The following is a 22,296-nucleotide window of genomic DNA, read 5'->3' as shown; positions in this document are numbered from 1 at the left end:
TATTATCCACATTTCACAGATGAAGAAACTGAGGCATAGAGGTTAAATAACTTGTCAAGGGTCATAGAGTGTAGAGCCAGGAATGAATCAGTCAGTCTGGCTCCTGGGCCCCTACAAACAACTACTGTATATGGTCTTCGTACAGAATCCAGTGTGGCATCCCAGTGGAGATACGCGGGAGGCCTCTGGAGCTAGGGATATAAATTTCGGAATCACCAGCGAGTAACCAGCTTATAAGAGTTTCAACTCAGTGGGGTGCGTATATGAAAAGCATTTTTTCCTCCCATCAGTGCTTTCAGTCATGTTTTGTTGAATTCCCTTTTCCTATCTCTTAACAATTACCATGGAGAGATTCCATGATTTTCCATTTGGATTCCTCACTTTCAATTATGAAAACAGTCCAGTCCAACTGAAAACTGCAATCACGTATCTAATTCAGAACTTCCCTGTCTTTCATTTCTTGCTAGAGTTATGAATTAACAAGGAACTAGGAACTGAAGGTGGTGGCAGTGGAGGCAGGATTTAGCCAGCTTCATTACTGCCTCCACCACACACCTGAAACCTACCTTTCCTTCGACCTCTCCCAGCTGCCCGCCTCCACGCTGCCTGTCCGCTAGCCTTTTACTGCTGGGGTCCCTTCATCTGAACAACAGTCTTTGGGGCCAAGAAAACATGTGTATCCCAGCCTTGCTAGTTGTTAATTTAAGCTAGATTAAGAGTCACGGAGACTCTTTGTTAAAATAAGAAATCTAGCCAAGTCACAGGCTCTCCCCCGCATCATGTATGAGAAAGAAGAGGAAGAAATGATCTGATTTGCAGAACAGTTTAATAAGAATGTGTACTAGTTATGCATGTAGAGATGTCATTTAAAGCGTTACTAACAGGGAAACAAATATATTAAGTACAGCAACCAGTCAGAATTATAAACTTTAAGGAAGGAGTTTGCATAGCATGTCTGCTTATTTCTAGGAGTATCTGGAATCATGACACCAACCGTTGGCCAAATTCTGGGAGCTAAACCCTTGGAGTTAACACAGTCACTGGTTAATGAGGTTGTCTTGCGCTCCTGAGGCATTGAGACAAGGTAGATCAGATGTCAGACTTGCTAACATACATATCAAGATTTATAATCATGTGCACCTGCCTCCTGGAGGTCTGCACCATGGGTGGTCACATAGGAGGAATATGCCTATGTGACCAGATTCCTATAAGAACTCTGGGCCCTGAGACCTAAGTGGGCTTACCTGGGCAGAGACATCTCATACACATGCGTTCTTGTAATTCACAACTATACTGAAAGCACTTCAGTGTGACCTCCATGGAGGGAGGAACTGGATGTCTAGGACTAATCTTTCTGGACTTAGGCATATCTTTTCTTCTGCTGATCCTACATGGTATCCTTTGCTGTAATAAACGTTAGCCAATTATAACCTTTTGCGGATGCAAACTAGTATATATACAATAGAATGGATGAACAACAAGGTCCTACTATATAGCACCAGGAACTATATTCAGTACCCTGTGATGAACCATAATGGAAAAGAATATTACAAAAAGTATATATATGTATAACTGAACAGCAGAAATTAACACAACATTGTAAATCAACTATACTTCAATTTTAAAAAAATGATTATAACCTGTTATTTAGTCAAGAGCCTTCAAAGGACAAGCATTTCTCCAAAGGTTATTTTAAGGGATATAGCAAGTAAATTTCTAAGTCCCAGGAGTTTTTTGTTTTTGTTTTTTGCAGTACACGGGCCTCTCACTGTTGTGGCCTCTCCCGTTGCAGAGCACAGGCTCTGGACGCACCGGCTGAGCGGCCATGGCTCACGCGCCCAGCCGCTCCGCGGCATGTGGGATCTTCCCGGACCAGGGCACGAACCTGTGTCCCCTGCATCAGCAGGCGGACTCTCAACCACTGCGCCACCAGGGAAGCCCAAGTCTCAGGAGTTTTACAAGACTCTTTTTTAAAACTATACTTCCAAGGACAGATTTACAATAACAAGAAATAGAACATGATGGAAATATTTATAAGTATTCACACCATCTCTATATTGCACAGAAAGAAAGACTGCTATTTTTGTGAATATCTACCATTTAATGTCATACAAAAATCAGTTATTTTGAACAAGTTTACGTGACAGAAATAGAGCTCTTCCCCTATGCTAAAGGGGAGAGGGGCATGTTCTTTGTCTCTTTCTGAGACCTATTTTGTTATTTAGAAAGGTTTGCATTAATAAAGCCAAACTCTAGATCTTCATTAGTTGGCATTATAAGCAAAAAGCAGGCCTGTGGAGATCAACCTTATTGGCATAAGTGCAGTAAAGAATGAATAATATCTTACAATAACAGTGAAATAAGGAGTGTATAGTGTTACTTTTCCACACTGTGTGATCACATACTTATAAATATGACAGTAAAGGAAATACCACTAGAATGTTACTCTATGCAAATTTATGGCAATATGCACAAACATACCCTAAAAGCTGCTTTATTCTTTTTACACAATTGTGTATTTACATATGCTTTTCTGTAAAGTCAGACAAATTTTACTTTGATGTGATAAGAGACAATAGACCATGAGGTTAAAGATAATAGATTTGGGTCATAGAGAATATAAACTTAAGTTGATTTATGTATATTTATGACAACAGGGTAAAATTTGAGGTTGTTCACCTGAATGCATAAAATTATCTAAATTCTCTCTGGAACATAAATTGTTTACTTTTCACAAAAAGGTCTTTTTTCCTGTCTGAACACAAACAATAATGAATTAAAGTAAGTGGCAAATAAGTAAAATAAGATTCCTATGATATTTTCTTTTCCTTTATATATAAAAATAAACCTATCTGAAGACTCTAACCTGCCTTGTAAGTATACCAGGCATGTATCTGAAACCTTATTACACAGCATAGTATAGTGACTCCCCAGCTCTGCCAAAATAAAACAAACAAAAACTGGTGAGACAATCCTCTATTACGAGCCAGGAAATTGTTTCACAGATCAGGAACGAAAAGGATTGTTTTTCTTTTAGTTCAAGTTCTTGCCTTCAGGAGTTCTTCCTATATCTATCTATCTATCTATCTACCTATCTATCTATCATCTATCTATCTATCTATCATCTGTCTATCATCTGTCTGTTTATTTATTTGTTTTCCAGCTTTGCTGAGATATAATTGACATGTTTCTTCCTATTTATATTGAGGAGATATATTGATATTTTGTTATCAGGTCAACTAGTCTGCTCCTGTAGTGTTGATCTTGGGATGAAAGTTTTCTTTGAAAGTCTATTTCCAAGAGCCAGAGGGCTTTGGCCTTTTAAGTATGATACAAAACCCAGAAGAGAGCTCTTTAAATGATAAATTTGCCCACTAAAACAAGTTATTCATGACGTAAGTAAAGGACATATATTCTTTTAATAAATTTATTTATTTTACTTTTGGCTGCATTGGGTCTGTGTTGCTGCGCATGGCTTTCTCTACTTGTGGTGAGCGGGGGCTATTTGTTGCGGCGCACAGGCTTGTTATTGCAGTGGCTTCTCCTGTTGCGGAGTATGGGCTCTAGGTGCACAGGCTTCAGTAGCTGTGGCTTGTGGCCTCAGTAGTTGTGGCTAGCGGGCTCTGCTCATGGGCTCTACAGTGCAGGCTCAGTAGTTGTTGCACATGTGCTTAGTTGCTCCGTGGCGTGTGGGATCTTCCCGGACCAGGGCTCAAACTCATGTCCCCTGCATTGTCAGGTGGATTCTTGACCACTGCACCACCAGAGAAGTCCCTATATCCACTCTTTTTTAGATTATTTTCCCATATAGGCCATTACAGAGTATTGACTAGGTTTCCCTGTGCTATACGGTAGGTCCTTATTAGTTATCTATTCTATATATAGTAGTGTTTATATGCCAATCTCAATCTTCCAATTTATCCCTCTCCCCACCCCTTTATCCCCTGGTAACCATAAGTTTGTTTTCTACAAGCATGAAGGCACTTTAGATGGCATGGTTGGAGAAGGCTTTTTGAGGAAGTGACATTTCATCTGAGACTTGAATACTGAGAAAAGGCCAAACAGAAGAAAGCAGAAAGAAAAATATTAAAAACTGTGGAACAGCAAAAGTAGATGCTCTGAAACAATAAAGACCCAGCATTGAGGAAGGAACCCAGAGGGAGCCAGAGGGATAATGCTTTGAACCAAGATGGGAGAGGCAGGCAAAGTCCAGATCATGTAGCCTTGGAGTTCTTGATGAGAAATTTGGATTTTATTTGAAATCCATTGAAAATCTGTTGCAAAGTTTTATTGAAGGGAGTGACATTACATTTATATGTTGAAAAGATTATTCTGGGTGCAGTGTGATAAATGCAATAGAGGAGGTCGAGATTGAAAGCAGGAAGGCAAGTTAAAAGGCCGTTGCACTAATCCAGGTGAGTGACTATGGCGCAGCTAAAAGAGGGTGGCAACAATATAGATGGAGGGAAATGAACAGATCAGAGAGATATTTAAAAGTTAAAATTAATTGAATATGGTGATTGATTAGATATGAGTATTAAAGGAAAAGGATCTTCAGTTTCCTGAAAGAGGAAATTTGAGGAATGGTGATGCCATTCACTGGGATTTCCAAATGGATATGTTAAATATGCAGTTGAAAATAGCAGCTCAGTGGAGATTCTACAAAACTGGTATTGAATTTGTCCATAGGTGGCCACTGCAACCATGGATGTGGATAATAATGCCTAGGAAGAGAGCAGGAAGGACGGAGGAGAGCCAGTTTCTCTCCATTTCTCTGAGTCTTGAGAAATTTGGACATTTAGAGACTGTCTGAAGGGTATAAACTGATCAACGAGACTAAGAAGAAATGAGTGTGGAGGTAGGCAGAAAACCAGGAGAGTGTACTGTCTCAGAATGTGCTGAGAGACAAGGAAGCTGAGGGTTGAAAAGCAGCCACTGCATTTAAAGGCAAGGAATCATTGATGTCATCGATGACCTTCGCTATGAGTCATTTTGAGGAGAGGACAAAGCCACATTGTAGCAGGGGAGGACTGAGTATGAGGTGATGGAGTGTAGATAACTTTGAAAAATGTAGATATAAAAGGAGACAGAGGCCACAAAATAATCTCTCAATAAATAATAGTTTTTTAAATTTTATTTATTATTAGTCATCAATTTTATACACATCAGTGTATACATATCAATCCCAAGCACCCAATTCATCACACCACCACCACCACCCCCGCTGCTTTCCCTCCTTGGTGTCCATATGTTTGTTCTCTACATCCATGTCTCAATTTCTGCCCTGCAAACTGGTTCATCTGTACCATTTTTCTAGGTTCCACATATATGCATTAATATACAATATTTGTTTTTCTCTTTCTGACTTACTTTACTCTGTATGACAGTCTCTAGACCCATCCACATCTCAACAAATGACCCAATTTTGTTCTTTTTTATGGCTGAGTAATATTCCATTGTATATATGTACCACATCTTCTTTATCCATTCGTCTGTTGATGGGCATTTAGGTTGCTTCCATGAGCTGGCTATTGTAAATAGTGCTGCAATGAACATTGGGGTGCATAACTCTTTTTTTTTTTTTTTGCGGTATGCAGGCCACTCACTGTTGTGGCCTCTCCTGTTGTGGAGCACAGGCTCCGGACGCACAGGCTCAGCAGCCATGGCTCACAGGCCCAGCCACTCTGTGGCATGTGGGATCTTCCCGGACCGGGGCACGAACCCGTGTCCCCTGCATCAGCAGGTAGACTCTCAACCACTGCGCCACCAGGGAAGCCCGCATGTGTCTTTTTGAATTGTGGTTTTCTCAGGGTATGTGCCCAGTAGTGAGATTGCTGGATCATATGGTAATTCTATTTTTAGTTTTCTAAGGAACCTCCATACAGTTTTCCATAGTGGCTGTATCAATTTACATTCCCACCAACAGTGCAAGAGGGTTCCCTTTTCTCCATACCCTCTCCAGCATTTATTGTTTGTAGATTTTCTGATGATGCCCATTGTAACTGGTGTGAGGTGATACCTCAGTGTAGTTTTGATTTGCATTTCTCTAATAATTAGTGATGTTGAGCAGCTTTTCATGTGCTTCTTGGCCATCTGTATGTCTTCTTTGGAGAAATGTCTATTTAGGTCTTCTGCCCATTTTTGGATTGGGTTGTTTGTTTTCTTAATATTGAGCTGCATGAGCTGTTTATATATATTGGACATTAATCCTTTGTCCATTGATTCATTTGCAAATATTTTCTCCCATTCTGAGGGTTGTCATTTGGTCTTGTTTATGGTTTCCTTTGCTGTGCAAAAGCTTTGAAGTTTCATTAGGTCCCATTTGTTTATTTTGTTTTTATTTCCATTTCTCTAGGAGGTGGGTTAAAAAGGATTTTGCTGTGATGTATGTCATAGAGTGTTCTGCCTATGTTTTCCTCTAAGAGTTTCTTAGTGTCCGGTCTTACATTTAGGTCTCTAATCCATTTTGGGTTTATTTTTCTGTATGGTGTTAGGGAGTGTTCTCATTTCATTCCTTTACATGTAGCTGTCCAGTTTTCCCAGCACCACTTATTGAAGAGATTGTCTTTTCTCCATTGTATATCCTTACCTCCTCTGTCATAGATTAGTTGACCATAGGTGCATGGGTTTATCTCTTGGCTTTCTATCCTGTTCCATTGATCTATATTTCTGTTTTTGTGCCAGTATCACATTACCTTGATTACTGTAGCTTTGCAGTACAGTCTGAAGTCAGGGAGTCTGATTCCTCCAGCTCCGTTTTTTTCCCTCAAGACTGCTTTGGTGCTTCGGGGTCTTTTGTATCTCCATGCAAATTTTAAGATTTTTTGTTCTAGTTCTGTAAAAAATGCCATTGGTAATTTGGTAGGGATTGCACTGAATCTGTAGATTGCTTTGGGTAGTATAGTCATTTTCACAATATTGATTCTTCCAATCCAAGAACATGGTATATCTCTCCATCTGTTGGTATCATCTTTAATTTCTTTCATCAGTGTCTTATAATTTTCTGCATACAGGTCTTTTGTCTCCTAGGGTAGGTTTATTCCTAGGTATTTTATTCTTTCTGTTGCAATGGTAAATGGGAGTGTTTCCTTAATTTCTCTTTCAGGTTTTTCATCATTAGTGTATAGGAATGCAAGAGATTTCTGTGCATTAATTTTGTATCCTGAAACTTTACCAAATTCATTGATTAGCTCTAGTAGTTTTCTGGTGGCATCTTTAGGATTCTCTATGTATAGTATCATGTCATCTGCAAACAGTGACAGTTTTACTTCTTCTTTTCCAATTTGCATTCCTTTTATTTCTTTTTCTTCTCTGATTGCCAAGTCTAGGACTTCCAAAACTATGTTGAATAATAGCGGTGATAGTGGACATCCTTGTCTTGTTCCTGATCTTAGAGGAAATGCTTTCAGTTTTCCACCATTGAGAATGATGTTTGCTGTGGGTTTGTCATATATGGCCTTTATTATGTTGAGATAGGTTCCCTCTATGCTCACTTTCTGGAGAGTTTTTATGATAAATGGGTGTTGAACTTTGTCAAAAGCTTTTTCAGCATCTATTGAGATGATCATATGGTTTTTCTTCTTCAATTTATTAATATGGTGTATCACATTGATTGATTTGTGTATATTGAAGAATCCTTGCATCCCTGGGATAAATTCCACTTGATCATGGTGTATGATCCTTTTCATGTGTTGTTGGATTCTGTTTGCTAGTATTTTGTTGAGGATTTTTGCATCTATATTCATCAGTGATATTGGTCTGTAATTTTCCTTTTTTTTTTTCTGGTACATGGACCTCTCACTGTTGTGACCTCTCCCGTTGCAGAGCACAGGCTCCGGACGTGCAGGCTCAGCAGCCATGGCTCACAAGCCCAGCCACTCTGCGGCATGTGGGATCTTCCTGGACTGGGGCACAAACCCGTGTCCCCTGCATCGGCAGGCGGACTCTCAACCACTGCACCACCAGGGAAGCCCTGTAATTTTCTTTTTTTGTAGCATCTTTGTCTGGCTTTGGTATCAGGGTGATGGTGGCCTCATAGAACGAGTTCATGAGTGTTCCTTCCTATGCAATTATTTGGAAGAGTTTGAGAAGGATGGGTGTTAGCTCTTCTCTAAATGTTTGATAGAATTCACCTGTGAAGCCATCTGGTCGTGGACTTTTGTTTGTTGGAAGATTTTTAATCACAGTTTCAATTTCATTACTTGTGATTGGTCTGTTCATATTTTCTATTTCTTCCTGGTTCAGTCTTGGAAGGTTATACCTTTCTAAGAATTTGTCCATTTCTTCCAGGTTGTGCATTTTATTGGCATAGAGTTGCTTGTAGTAGTGTCTTAGGATGCTTTGTATTTCTGTGGTGTCTGTTGTAACTTCTCCTTTTTCATTTCTAATTTTATTGATTTGAGTCATATCCCTCTTTTTCTTGATGAATCTGGCTAATGGTTTATCAATTTTGTTTATCTTCTCAAAGAACCAGCTTTTAATTTTATTGATCTTTGCTATTGTTTTGTTTCTATTTCATTTGTTTCTCCTCTGATCTTTATGATTTCTTTCCTTCTGCTAACTTTGGTTTTGTTTGTTTTACTTTCTCTGGTTCCTTTAGGTGTAAGGTTAGACTGAGATTTTTCTTTTTTTATTTTTTTATTTATTAATTTTTTTTTTGCGGTGCGCAGGCCTCTCACTGTTGTGGCCTCTCCCGTCGCGGAGCACAGGCTCCGGACACATGGGCTCAGCGGCCATGGCTCATGGTCTCAGCCGCTCCATGGCATATGGGATCTTCCTGGACCGGGGCACGAACCCGTGCCCCCTGCATCGGCAGGTGGACTCTCAACCACTGCACCACCAGGGAAGCTGTGATATTTTTCTTGTTTTTTGAGGTAGGCTGGTATAGCTATAAACTTCCATCTTAGAACTGCTTTTGCTGCATCTCATAGGTTTTGGATCATCATGTTTTCACTGTCATTTTTCTCTAGGTAGTTTTTGATTTCCTCTTTGATTTCCTCAGTGATCTCTTGGTTATTTAGTAACGTATTGTTTAGCCTCCATGTGTTTATGTTTTTTTATGTTTTCTTCCCTGTAATTGATTTCTAATCTCATAGTGTTGTTGTCAGAAAAGATGCTTGATATGATTTCAATTTTCTTAAATTTACTGAGGCTTGATTTGTGACCCAAGAAGTGATCTATCCTGGAGAACGTTCCATACGCACTTGAGAAGAATGTTTAATCTGCTGTTTTTGGATGGAATGTCCTACAAATATCAGTTAAATCTATCTGGTCTATTGTGTTATTTAAAGCTTCTGTTTCCTTATTTATTTTCATTTTGGATGATCTGTCCATTGGTGTAACTGAGGTGTTAAAGCCCCCCACTATTACTGTGTTACTGTCAATTTCCTCTTTTATAGCTGTTAGCAGTTGCCTTATGTACTGCGGTGCTCCTATGTTGGGTGCATATATATTTATAATTGTTATATCTTCTTCTTGGATCGATCCCTTGATCATTAGGTAGGGTCCTTCCTTGTCTTTTGTAACATTCTTTATTTTAAAGTCTATTTTATCTGATATGAGTATTGCTACTCCAGCTTTCTTTTGATTTCCATTTGCATGGAATATCTTTTTCCATCCCCTCACTTTCAGTCTGTACGTGTCCCTAGGTCCAAAGTGGGTCTCTTGTAGACAGCATATATATGGGTCTTGTTTTTGTATCCATTCAGCAAACCTGCATCTTTTGGTTGGAGCATTTAATCCGTTCACATTTAAGGTAATTATCGATATGTATGTTCCTATGACCATTTTCTTAATTGTTTTGGGTTTGTTTTTGTAGGTCATTTTCTTCTCTTGTGTTTCTCACTTAGAGAAGTTCCTTTAGCATTTGTTGTAGAGCTGGTTTTGTGGTCCTGAATTCTCTTAGCTTTTGCTTGTCTGGAAAGCTTTTGATTTCTCCATCGAAACTGAATGAGATCCTTGTTGGGTAGAGTAATCTTGGTTGTAGGTTCTTCCCTGTCATCACTTTAAGTATATCATGCCACACCCTTCTGGCTTGTAGAGCTTCTGCTGAGAAATCAGCTGTTAACCTTATGGGAGTTCCCATGTATGTTATTTTTCTTTTTCCCCCTGCTGCTTTCAATAATTTTTCTTTGTCTTTAATTTTTGCCAATTTGATTACTATGTGTCTTGGTGTGTTTCTCCTTAGGTTTATCCTGTATGGGACTCTGCACTTCCTGGACTTGGGTGGCTATTTCCTTTCCCATGTTAGGGAAATTTTCGACTATAATCTCTTCAAATATTTTCTTGGGTCCTTTCTCTCTCTCTTCTCCTTCTGGGACCCCTATAATGTGAATGTTGTTGCATTTAATGTTGTTCCAGAGGTCTGTTAGGCTGTCTTCATTTCTTTTCATTCTTTTTTCTTTATTCTGTTCTGCAGCAGTGAATTCCACCATTCTGTCTTCCAGACCACTTATCCATTCTTCTGCCTCAGTTATTCCGCTATTGATTCCTTCTAGTGTAGTTTTCATTTCAGTTATTGTATTGTTCATCTCTGTTTGTTTGTTCTTTAATTCTTCTAGGTCTTTGTTAAACATTTCTTGCATCTTCTCGATCTTTGCCTCCATTGTTTTTCCGAGATCCTGGATCATCTTCACTATCATTATTGTGAATTCTTTTTCTAGAAGATTGCCTATCTCCACTTCATTTAGTTGTTTTCCTGCGTTTTTATCTTTTTCCTTCATCTGGTACATAGCCCTCTGCTTTTTCATCTTGTCTATCTTTCTGTGAATGTGGTTTTTGTTCCACAGGCTGCAGGATTGTAGTTCTTCTTGCTTCTGCTGTCTGCCCTCTCTAAATAATAGTTTTGTTACTACTATTTTGTAGTCATTAATAAATCATATAGGTACTGGGAAATTTTCTCTTAAGTATCAGTTTATGGGCTTTAACCCACATTAATTTTCAATGTTAATTTTATTTTTAAAAATATGCAATATATCCAAATTGCTCCAACTTCAAAAGGAACAAAAGGTACAGTGAAGTCTTTACTTGCCACCTGTCCCTCAACCCCCAGTTTCTTTCGCAGAGGAAACCGTGTTGTGATTTTAGCTACCTTATTCTTTTTAACAGCTTACATGGTAAGTATTCAATCATATATATATATTACGGTATTTTATTTAACTAGTATCCTAGTGATGGACATTCAGCTTTTGAGCTCTTTCCCTATTACAGATAATGAAGTAATGAAAAATTTTTTTTGTGTCATTTCACACATGTGCGAGTGTCTTAGGTCTGTCTCCCTAGAAGCAGAGATTCTGGTGGACTCTCGTGTAAGGGATTTGTTAGGAGAACACTCTCAGGAGAAACCAAAGAAAGCAAGGGAAGCAGGACTTGGAAGGGGAAGAAGTAAAGCAAGAATGTGGTTTCAGGTGGAGTCTAGATTCAGTCTTCCTACAGGGAGCTCTGAAGTATAAACTCCAAGCAGAGTCTTTCTGCCCTCAGGCTAGGGATCAGAACATTGTACCCCAACATACAGTCACCAGCTGGGGGCTACCCAGGGGGTGGTGTGGGGGGTATGGGAGCAGCACATGACTCTAGGCACTTCAGGTCCAGGTGGCTCTAATCATCTCAGGGCAGCCCTGGGGAGATGGGCACACCAAAATGGTAGCAGAGATCCCCAGGGATCTAGCTGGGGACCCAAACAGGTTCTGCAACAGTGAGTATAACTGTAGAATAAATTCCTAGAATTAAAATTGCTGTATGGGGTGAACATTGCTAGTTGTCTACTCAAACAATATCCACCCCCTACCCCCAACCCAATCCTTCTTCCTAATACAGCCCTGATTTTATTTGAAGTAGCAGTATGCCCAATTAAAAACACTTTCCCACCCTCCTTGGCATCTGGGCTGGTCATGTGACACATTTTTACACACTGAGATGAAGGTAGTAGTTTCTGAGTGTCCCTTCCTGAATAAAAAGACAAAACTTATTTTGCCCTCTTCACTCTTTACTTCACATCCTTCTTTCTGCCAGGAGTGTATGTTAACATGAGTCTGAAGGTATAGCAGCCATATTGTGACCATGAGACAGAAAACACGAAAATAAAGGCCTGTGTCCTAAATGTCAACACAAGCCATGAACAGAAATACAGTGTCTTCCTTACCAGGCTTCAGTGTAGTATTGGTAAGTATTATTATACAAACTGACATTCATTTTTATGGTATTTTACAAATTACAAGTGTGCTTTCACAAACTTTACCCCACTTCATTCTTTCAATCCCTTCATGTCTGTGTGATGGATATTGGTACTCTTTTAAAAATCTCCTGCACTATTAAGAGCATAGAATTCATTGATAGATAATTTTGAATTAGTTTACTTTACTTCTAACAACTAGCTACGGTTCACTGCCCTAACCATATGGGACATTTAAATTTGGGACACGGACATGTCTTGTAACAGAGTATTTGCAGAAGGGGCTTCATGCCTCAAAATTGAAGTGATAGGGTAGAGTTTCACAAGAGCACCAAAGGTCAAAGAAAAGATGCATTACATGGGAAGGAAATAGTGAAGTAAGGACGTCTATATGTTACCAAATGCAAATTTTACCCATTCTGAAATTTTGCACAGTCCTGTGCAGGAAAATAAATGTTCCCCGTGTTCCTGCAAAATCCCAGCCTCTTGAGCATTGATACTGATCTACTGTGAAGATGAGAATGTTTGCTTTTATGTCCCCCTGGAACATTTGCTCTTTATAGCCTTGAATTGCCAAGCCATTTGCTGCCATTTAAAGGGTAATAAAACTTCTGTATCTTACCTGGGGTCAAAGCCTTTCATTCCAGGATAGGGAACTTTCTCTCTTCCCTAGGGAGAACTTGGGAAGGATAGAGAGCTATCTCCCTACCTACATACATGTCAAAAGAGGAGAAAACCCTGGTTGTAATCTCAGAGAGGCTGGTTTTGTCTTCTCCATAAAGACAATTTAGATACTTTAGCTTCCAAAGGGTAAGAATCCAAGACTCTTCCCCTCCTATTCCTAAGGAAAATTAGTTTATATCAGGGGCAAAGATTTTTCTCCTTTCTTTGACGAGGGGAAAGAGGAATGGTTGTCTCTTCCCATGTAAACTCCCAGATCCATATTTGTGTTCCTCTACTACAGTTTGATCCCTCCATGTATATAGGCTTAGCCACCCCACTCTCACTGTGTCATCTGAGGGGTGCTAAGCCTGAGGGACCAAGCTTCAGTGTTATTCTGACACTATGAGTAAATAAAGTTCTGATTTCTGATCCAGAAACCTGGTGTTACTACTAGCCTCCTTCTCTCTCTCTTCTTCTCTCTCTCTCTCTCTCTCTCTCTATCTCTCTATCTCTCTCCTTTTCTCTCCCTCCCTCCCTACCTATCTCTATGCAGGTAGGTGACCTTCTCAGACCCCTCACAGTTTCTGACTTGACATCTTCCTTTAAGAAATCAATGAATTACTTTCTTTATTAGTGATTCAACCAACATTGAGTTTCTCATTTGTATACATATCTCTTATGTATTGTCCTGCCTAAAATGGAGGAAACCTAAAAATGAGGAAACATCAAGAAACTCCAAATCTACTCTAAAACCTGTTGGTCTTTGTGCTTCAAAAATGTCAGTGCTAAAAAAAAAAAAAGTCAATGCTACAGAAGACAAAGTCTGAGGAACTGTTCCAGATTAAGGGAGATGGAAGACACACAGGGACTGAAACTAAATGAAATGTGTGAAGAGGAAGGATTGTTACAGAGGTTATTAGAACAATTGGCAAGATTTGCATATGGACTGCAGATTGATAACAACACTGTCGATTGATAACAACATCACTCTCTCAATTCCCCTCCTGTCTCATTGGTTCCTACTTCTCAGTATCCTTTGCTAATTTCTCTACATCTCCCCAAACTCTAAATTCTTGTGTGCCACAAAAGTCACACTTTGAACCTCTTCCTGTCTTTGACTTCTCTTGCTCCTTAGCTGGGCTTAACTAGTGGTATGGCTTTAAAGATCATCTGCAAGCTAATTCCCCAATTTATATCTCCAAGCCTTGGCCTCTCCTCTGAACTCCTGCTTATTCAGCATATCCACTTGGATGTCAGACTGGCATCAAAAACTCAACTTATCTAAACACAAACACTTGATTTCCTCTCAAACATATTCCTTCTAGAGTATTACCCATCTCAGTGAAGAAAAACTTTTCTCTTACATGTTTAGAGCAGAAATCTTGGAGTCATCTTTGATGTCTCTCTTTTTCTCAAACTGTACATGAATCCTTTAACAAATTTTATTGGCTTTAAATTAAAAATGCAATATATCCATAATCTGACCACTTTGTACCACTTCACTGTTACCATTCTGTTCCCAATCATCATCATTTCTTGCCCAGATTTTTGCAATAGCTTTCCAACTAATCTCTATACTTCTCTGTATGTATCTTTCCTATTGTTATAATGCAAGCCAGATCATGTCACTTTGCCTCAAAACCTCCAGCGACATCCTAGTTCACTCCTGATCTTAAAAACAAAGACCCAGGCCTAATCTCCCTGACCTCATTTCCTTATATTCTTCCCCTTGGACCCTCAGCTCCAGCCATACTGGCTTCCTTTCTGTTCCCTGAATGCAAACATGCTTCCACCTCAGGACTTTTGCACTTACTCTTTATTCTGTTTGGAACACTCTTTCATCACATTTCCATATGACTTCCTCCCTCACTTCCTTTGAGTCTTTATTCAGATGTCACCTTCATTGTAAAGCTTTCCTTGAGCACCCTATATACTATTTTGTATTTCTGCCCCCCACCCCCGGACTGCCTATTCCCCTTGCTCTATCTATTTTTTCACCTATTACCATTCGATATAGTATCTAATAATTTGTAGTTTTTTGTGTTCCCCAGTTGAAGTAAATTCCTTGAGAGCAAAAACTTAGTTTCTCATTCACTATTTTATCCCTAGACCTAGACCAATGCCTGTCATATACTAGGTGCTCAATGGACATTTGTTGAATATATGAATCATAATTGTATGTAAGAAACACACATAGAATTGAAAATAGTTTTATTTGGTTAAAAGCCTTGGAAAAATAGAGAACAAGGTCATGTAGATGTGGGTATTTGGAGGATTTTCAATTCTATGGGAAAATTGCCCTGGTCAGCAATACAGAAGAAGGAAGTTGAATAGCTGGCCCTCATACATGAGATAAGAGAATGAAAACTAAATTAAATTTCAGACTTGAGACTACCAGATCTCCAGTAAGCCAAGGACACATTGGAAGCTGACCAAAGGAGTGCGTGAAGTCCACAAAATGGATTCCCCAGGCATGTACTGGTCACTGTGGAAATGGGCTTCCTCCTGAAGATATTACAATGAGAAATAGTGAACAGTCAACAAAGGCTGAAAAGCACATTGGTCTGATTAGTGCCACCTTGGAAGAAGATCTGGGGAAGTTGTTTGAACAATAGCCAGAGGATAAGCTAACCTGAGTACAGAGTTTAGGTAAACTCGGCTCACTGGAGACTTGGGCTCAAGGACTTCGTGGTGACTGAATGTCCATGATCCTTTCTCTGACTGGCATGGTGATTGGGGTTTATGTTTATAAATTTGATGTTTCACTCACCAACATCGATTCACTTTGTACTTCAATAAAAACAAAGTGTCACTGACCCAGGTTCGATTGACTGACTTGCAGCAAACTGAACACAGAGACGTTGAGGTTTGCAGCAGAGAATAGATTTATTTACAAGGCAGCCAAGCAAGGAGACAGCAGAACAAGTCTCAAATCCACCTCCACCAAGAGAGGGTTTACGGGTATTTATGGGATAAATATCCATGGCATGGGGAAAGATGGTTGGAGGTAAGAAAAGTGAGGTAATTGGTGGTCTGCACAAATGTAGTTGAGCTCATGGCTTGTCTTAGGATGCATGTTCAGAAAATGGCGGCATTAGCATGTTCTCGGGGTGGGATTTTTGGCCTTCTGACGTCAAAATGTCATTCATCAGACACTCATCAGGCCCAGTTGAACGGTCAGTGGTCTCAACCGGTGTGAACCAGACAAGAATTAGCTCCAAGTTCCTGAAAAACAACTTAGGTAACTGTTACCTAAGTTGACGGTAGTGACCCATACGTCAGAGATGTTATCTATAGGGGGCGGTCAAAGGAGTCTTGTGATAATATTGTCTAAGCTAAGTGAAGCTTGAAGGGTATGCAGTTTTTTGTTTTTTTTTTTTTCCGTAGGTTGCCTTTTTCACTTTGCTGATTGCTTCCTCTGTTGTGCAGAAGCTTTTTGGTTTGATGTGGTTCCACTTGTCTATTTTTGCTTTTATTGCCTGTGCTTTTGGTGTCATAACCAAGAAATCATTGCCAAGGCTAGTATTAAGAAGCTTTGGCCTTGGATTTTCTTCTAGGAGTTTTACAGTTTCAGGTCTTACGTTTAAAGCTTTAATCCATTTTGATTTTTGTGATGATATAAGGTAAGAATCCAGTTTCATTCTTTTGCATGTGGATATTTGGTTGTCCCAGCACAATTTATTGAAGAGACTATTCTTTCCCCATTGTGTATTCTTGCCTCCCTTGGTTTATTTTTGAGGTTTCTGCACTAGCTTCCTGTAGAGACTGCACTGAACAGACTCCCCAGCTTTTCCTCTGGTTATCAGCACCTCTGACAAAGGCAAACAGGACAAAAAACTGTCCCATAGTCTCTGTGTTTTTCCACTGCTCTAACCACTTTTGTCTTACTCTGGCTGGTCCCATTGCTACCACTGGGTTCACTTTTGTAGCATCACTTACTTAGAATGACCTTCCTCATCCTAACTCAAAGCCTACCAGCCCTGATTCTTTTTTTTTTTTTTTTAAACATCTTTATTGGAGCATAATTGCTTTACAATGGTATGTTAGTTTCAGCTTCACAACAAAATGAATCAGTTATATATATACATATGTTCCCATATCTCTTCCCGCTTGCGTCACCCTCCCTCCCACCCTCCCTATCCCACCCCTCCAGGCGGTCACACAGCACCGAGCTGATCTCCCTGTGCTATGCGGCTGCTTCCCACTAGCTATCTACCTTACGTTTGGTAGTGTATACATGTCCATGCCTCTTTATTGCTTTGTCACCGTTTACCCTTCCCCCTCCCCATAGCCTCAAGTCCATTCTCTAGTAAGTCTGTGTCTTTATTCCTGTTTCACCCCTAGGTTTTTCATGACATTATTTTTTTCTTAAATTCCATATATATGTGTTAGCATACGGTATTTGTCTCTCTCTTTCTGACTTACTTCACTCTGTATGACAGACTCTAGGTCTATCCACCTCATTACAAATAGCTCAATTTCGTCTCTTTTTATGGCTGAGTAATACTCCATTGTATATATGTGCCACATCTTCTATTTCCATTCATCCGATGATGGACACTTAGGTTGCTTCCATCTCCTGGCTATTGTAAATAGAGCTGCAATGAACATTTTGGTACATGACTCTTTTTGAATTATGGTTTTCTCAGGGTATATGCCCAGTAGTGGGATTGCTGGGTCATATGGTAGTTCTATTTGTAGCTTTTTAAGGAACCTCCATACTGTTCTCCACAGTGGCTGTATCAATTTACATTCCCACCAACAGTGTAAGAGGGTTCCCTTTTCTCCACACCCTCTCCAGCATTTATTGTTTCTAGATTTTTTGATGATGGCCATTCTGACTGGTGTGAGTTGATACATCATTGTAGTTTTGATTTGCATTTCTCTAATGATTAGTGATGTTGAGCATTCTTTCATGTGTTTGTTGGCACTCTGTATATCTTCTTTGGAGAAATGTCTATTTAGGTCTTCTGCCCATTTTTGGATTGGGTTGTTTGTTCTTTTGTTATTAAGCTGCATGAGCTGCTTATAAATTTTGGAGATTAATCCTTTGTCAGTTGCTTCATTTGCAAATATTTTCTCCCATTCTGAGGGTTGTCTTTTGGTCTTCTTTATGGTTTCCTTTGCTGCGCAAAAGCTTTTAAGTTTCATTAGGTCCCATTTGTTTACTTTTGTTTTTATTTCCATTTCTCTAGGAGGTGGGTCAGAAAGGATTTTGCTGTGATTTATGTCATAGAGTGTTCTGCCTATGTTTTCCTCTAAGAGTTTGATAGTTTCTGGCCTTACATTTAGGTCTTTAATCCATTTGGAGCTTATTTTTGTGTATGGTGTTAGGGAGTGATCTAATCTCATACTTTTACATGTAGCTGTCCAGTTTTCCCAGCACCACTTATTGAATAGGCTGTCCTTTCTCCACTGTACATTTCTGCCTCCTTTGTCAAAGATAAGGTGACCATATGTGCGTGGGTTTATCTCTGGGCTTTCTATCCTGTTCCAATGATCTATATTTCTGTTTTTGTGCCAGTACCATACTGTCTTGATTACTGTAGCTTTGTAGTATAGTCTGAAGTCAGGAAGCCTGATTCCTCCAGCTCCATTTTTCGTTCTCAAGATTGCTTTGGCTATTCGGGGTCTTTTGTGTTTCCATACAAATTGTGAGATTTTTTGTTCTAGTTCTGTGAAAAATGCCAGTGGTAGTTTCATAGGGATTGCATTGAATCTGTAGATTGCTTTGGGTAGTAGAGTCATTTTCACAATGTTGATTCTTCCAATCCAAGAACATGGTATATCTCTCCATCTATTTGTATCATTTTTAATTTCTTTCATCAGTGTCTTATAATTTTCTGCATACCGGTCTTTTGTCTCCTTGGGTAGGTTTATTCCTAGGTATTTTATTCTTTTTGTTGCAATGGTAAATGGGAGTGTTTTCTTGATTTCACTTTCAGATTTTTCATCCTTAGTGTATAGGAATGCCAGAGATTTCTGTGCATTAATTTTGTATCCTGCTACTTTACCAAATTCATTGATTAGCTCTAGTAGTTTTCTGGTAGCATCTTTAGGGTTCTGTATGTATAGTATCATGTCATCTGCAAACAGTGACAGCTTTACTTCTTCTTTTCCGATTTGGATTCCTTTTATTTCCTTTTCTTCTCTGATTGCTGTGGCTAAAACTTCCAAAACTATGTTGAATAAGAGTGGTGAGAGTGGGCAACCTTGTCTTGTTCCTGATCTTAGTGGAAATGCTTTCAGTTTTTCACCATTGAGGACGATGTTGGCTGTGGGTTTGTCATATATGGCCTTTATTATGTTGAGGAAAGTTCCCTCTATGCCTACTTTCTGCAGGGTTTTTATCATAAATGGGTGTTGAATTTTGTCAAAAGCTTTCTCTGCATCTATTGAGATGATCATATGGTTTTTCTCCTTCAATTTGTTAATATGGTGTATCACGTTGATTGATTTGCGTATATTGAAGAATCCTTGCATTCCTGGAATAAACCCCACTTGATCATGGTGTATGATCCGTTTAATGTGCTGTTGGATTCTGTTTGCTAGTATTTTGTTGAGGATCTTTGCATCTATGTTCATCAGTGATATTGGCCTGTAGTTTTCTTTCTTTGTGACATCCTTGTCTGGTTTTGGTATCAGGGTGATGGTGGCCTCGTAGAATGAGTTGGGGAGTGTTCCTCCCTCTGCTATATTTTGGAAGAGTCTGAGAAGGATAGGTGATAGCTCTTCTCTAAATGTTTGATAGAATTCGCCTGTGAAGCCATCTGGTCCTGGGCTTTTGCTTGTTGGAAGATTTTTAATCACAGTTTCAATTTCAGTGCTTGTGATTGGTCTGTTCATATTTTCTATTTCTTCCTGATTCAGTCTTGGCAGGTTGTGCCTTTCTAAGAATTTGTCCATTTCTTCCAGGTTGTCCATTTTATTGGCATAGAGTTGCTTGTAGTAATCTCTCATGATCTTTTGTATTTCTGCAGTGTCAGTCGTTACTTCTCCTTTTTCATTTCTAATTCTATTGATTTGAGTCTTCTCCCTTTTTTTCTTGATGAGTCTGGCTAATGGTTTATCAATTTTGTTTATCCTTTCAAAGAACCAGCTTTTAGTTTTATTGATCTTTGCTATCGTTTCCTTCATTTCTTTTTCATTTATTTCTGATCTGATTTTTATGATTTCTTTCCTCCTGCTAACTTTGGGTTTTTTTTTGTTCTTCTTTCTCTAATTGCTTTAGGTGCAAGGTTAGGTTGTTTATTCGAGATGTTTCCTGTTTCTAAGGTAAGATTGTATTGCTATAAACTTCCCTCTTAGAACTGCTTTTGCTGCATCCCATAGACTTTGAGTCGTCGTGTCTCCATTGTCATTTGTTTCTAGGTATTTTTTGATTTCCTCTTTGATTTCTTCAGTGATCACTTCGTTATTAAGTAGTGTATTGTTTAGCCTCCATGTGTTTGTATTTTTTACAGATCTTCTCCTGTGATTGATATCGAGTCTCATAGCGTTGTGGTCAGAAAAGATACTTGATACAATTTCAATTTTCTTAAATTTACCAAGGCTTGATTTGTGACCCAAGATATGATCTATCCTGGAGAATGTTCCATGAGCACTTGAGAAAAATGTGTATTCTGTTGTTTTTGGATGGAATGTCCTATAAATATCAATTAACTCCATCTCATTTAATGTATCATTTAAAGCTTGTGTTTCCTTATTTATTTTCATTTTGGATGATCTGTCCATTGGTGAAAGTGGGGTGTTAAAGTCCCCTACTATGAATGTGTTACTGTCGATTTCCCCTTTTATGGTTGTCAGTATTTGCCTTATGTATTGAGGTGCACCTATGTTGGGTGCATAAATATTTACAATTGTTATATCTTCCTCTTGGATCGCTCCCTTGATCATTATGTAGTGTCCTTCTTTGTCTCTTCTAATAGTCTTTGTTTTAAAGTCTATTTTGTCTGATATGAGAATTGCCACTCCAGCTTTCTTTTGGTTTCCATTTGCATGAAATACCTTTTTCCATCCCCTTACTTTCAGTCTGTATGTGTCTCTAGGTCTGAAGTGGGTCTCTTGTAGACAGCAAATATATGGGTCTTGTTTTTGTATCCATTCAGCCAATCTGTGTCTTTTGGTGGGAGCATTTAGTCCATTTACATTTAAGGTAATTATCGATATGTGTGTTCCCATTCCCATTTTCTTAATTGTTTGGGGTTTGTTATTGTAGGTCTTTTCCTTCTTTTGTGTTTCTTGCCTAGAGAAGTTCCTTTAGCAGTTGTTGTAGAGCTGGTTTGGTGGTGCTGAACTCTCTCAGCTTTTGCTTGTCTCTAAAGGTTTTAATTTCTCCATCAAATCTGAATGAGATCCTTGCTGGGTAGAGTAATCTTGGTTGCAGGTTTTTCTCCTTCAACACTTTCAATATGTCCTGCCACTCCCTTCTGGCTTGCAGAGTTTCTGCTGAAAGATCAGCTGTTAACCTTATGGGGATTCCCTTGTGTGTTATTTGTTGTTTTTCCCTTGCTGCTTTTAATATGTTTTCTTTGTATTTAATTTTTGACAGTTTGATTAATATGTGTCTTGGCGTATTTCTCCTTGGATTTATCCTGTATGGGACTCTCTGTGCTTCCTGGACTTGATTAACTATTTCCTTTCCCATATTAGGGAAGTTTTCAACTATAATCTCTTCAAATATTTTCTCAGTCCCTTTCTTTTTCTCTTCTTCTTCTGGAACCCCTATAATTCCAATGTTGGTATGTTTAATGTTGTCCCAGAGGTCTCTGAGACTGTCCTCAGTTCTTTTCATTCTTTTTTCTTTATTCTGCTCTGCAGTAGTTATTTCCACTATTTTATCTTCCAGGTCACTTATCCGTTCTTCTGCCTCAGTTATTCTGCTATTGATCCCATCTAGAGTACTTTTAATTTCATTTATTGTGTTGTTCATCGTTGCTTGTTTCATCTTTAGTTCTTCTAGGTCCTGGTTAACTGATTCTTGCATTTTGTCCATTCTATTGTCCATTCTATCTCCAAGATTTCGGATCAACCTTACTATCATTATTCTGAATTCTTTTTCAGGTAGACTGCCTATTTCCTCTTCATTTGTTAGGTCTGATGGGTTTTTATCTTGCTCCTTCATCTGCGGTGTGTTTTTCTGTCTTTTCATTTTGCTTATCTTACTGTGTTTGGGGTCTCCTTTTTTGCAGGCTGAAGGTTCGTAGTTCCTGTTGTTTTTTGTGTCTGTCCCCAGTGGCTAAGGTTGGTTCAGTGGGTTGTGTAGGCTTCCTGGTGGAGGGTACTAGTGCCTGTGTTCTGGTGGATGAGGCTAGATCTTGTCTTTCTGGTGGGCAGGTCCACGTCTGGTGGTGTGTTTTGGGGTGTCTGTAGACTTATTATGATTTTGGGCCGCCTCTCTGCTAATGGGTGGGGTTGTGTTCCTGTCTTGCTAGTTGTTTGGCATAGGATGTCCAGCACTGTAG

The sequence above is a fragment of the Pseudorca crassidens genome, chromosome 11, assembly GCF_039906515.1.
Source record: "Pseudorca crassidens isolate mPseCra1 chromosome 11, mPseCra1.hap1, whole genome shotgun sequence".
Classification (NCBI taxonomy): Eukaryota; Metazoa; Chordata; class Mammalia; order Artiodactyla; family Delphinidae; genus Pseudorca; species Pseudorca crassidens.
This window is presented reverse-complemented; position numbering follows the sequence as displayed.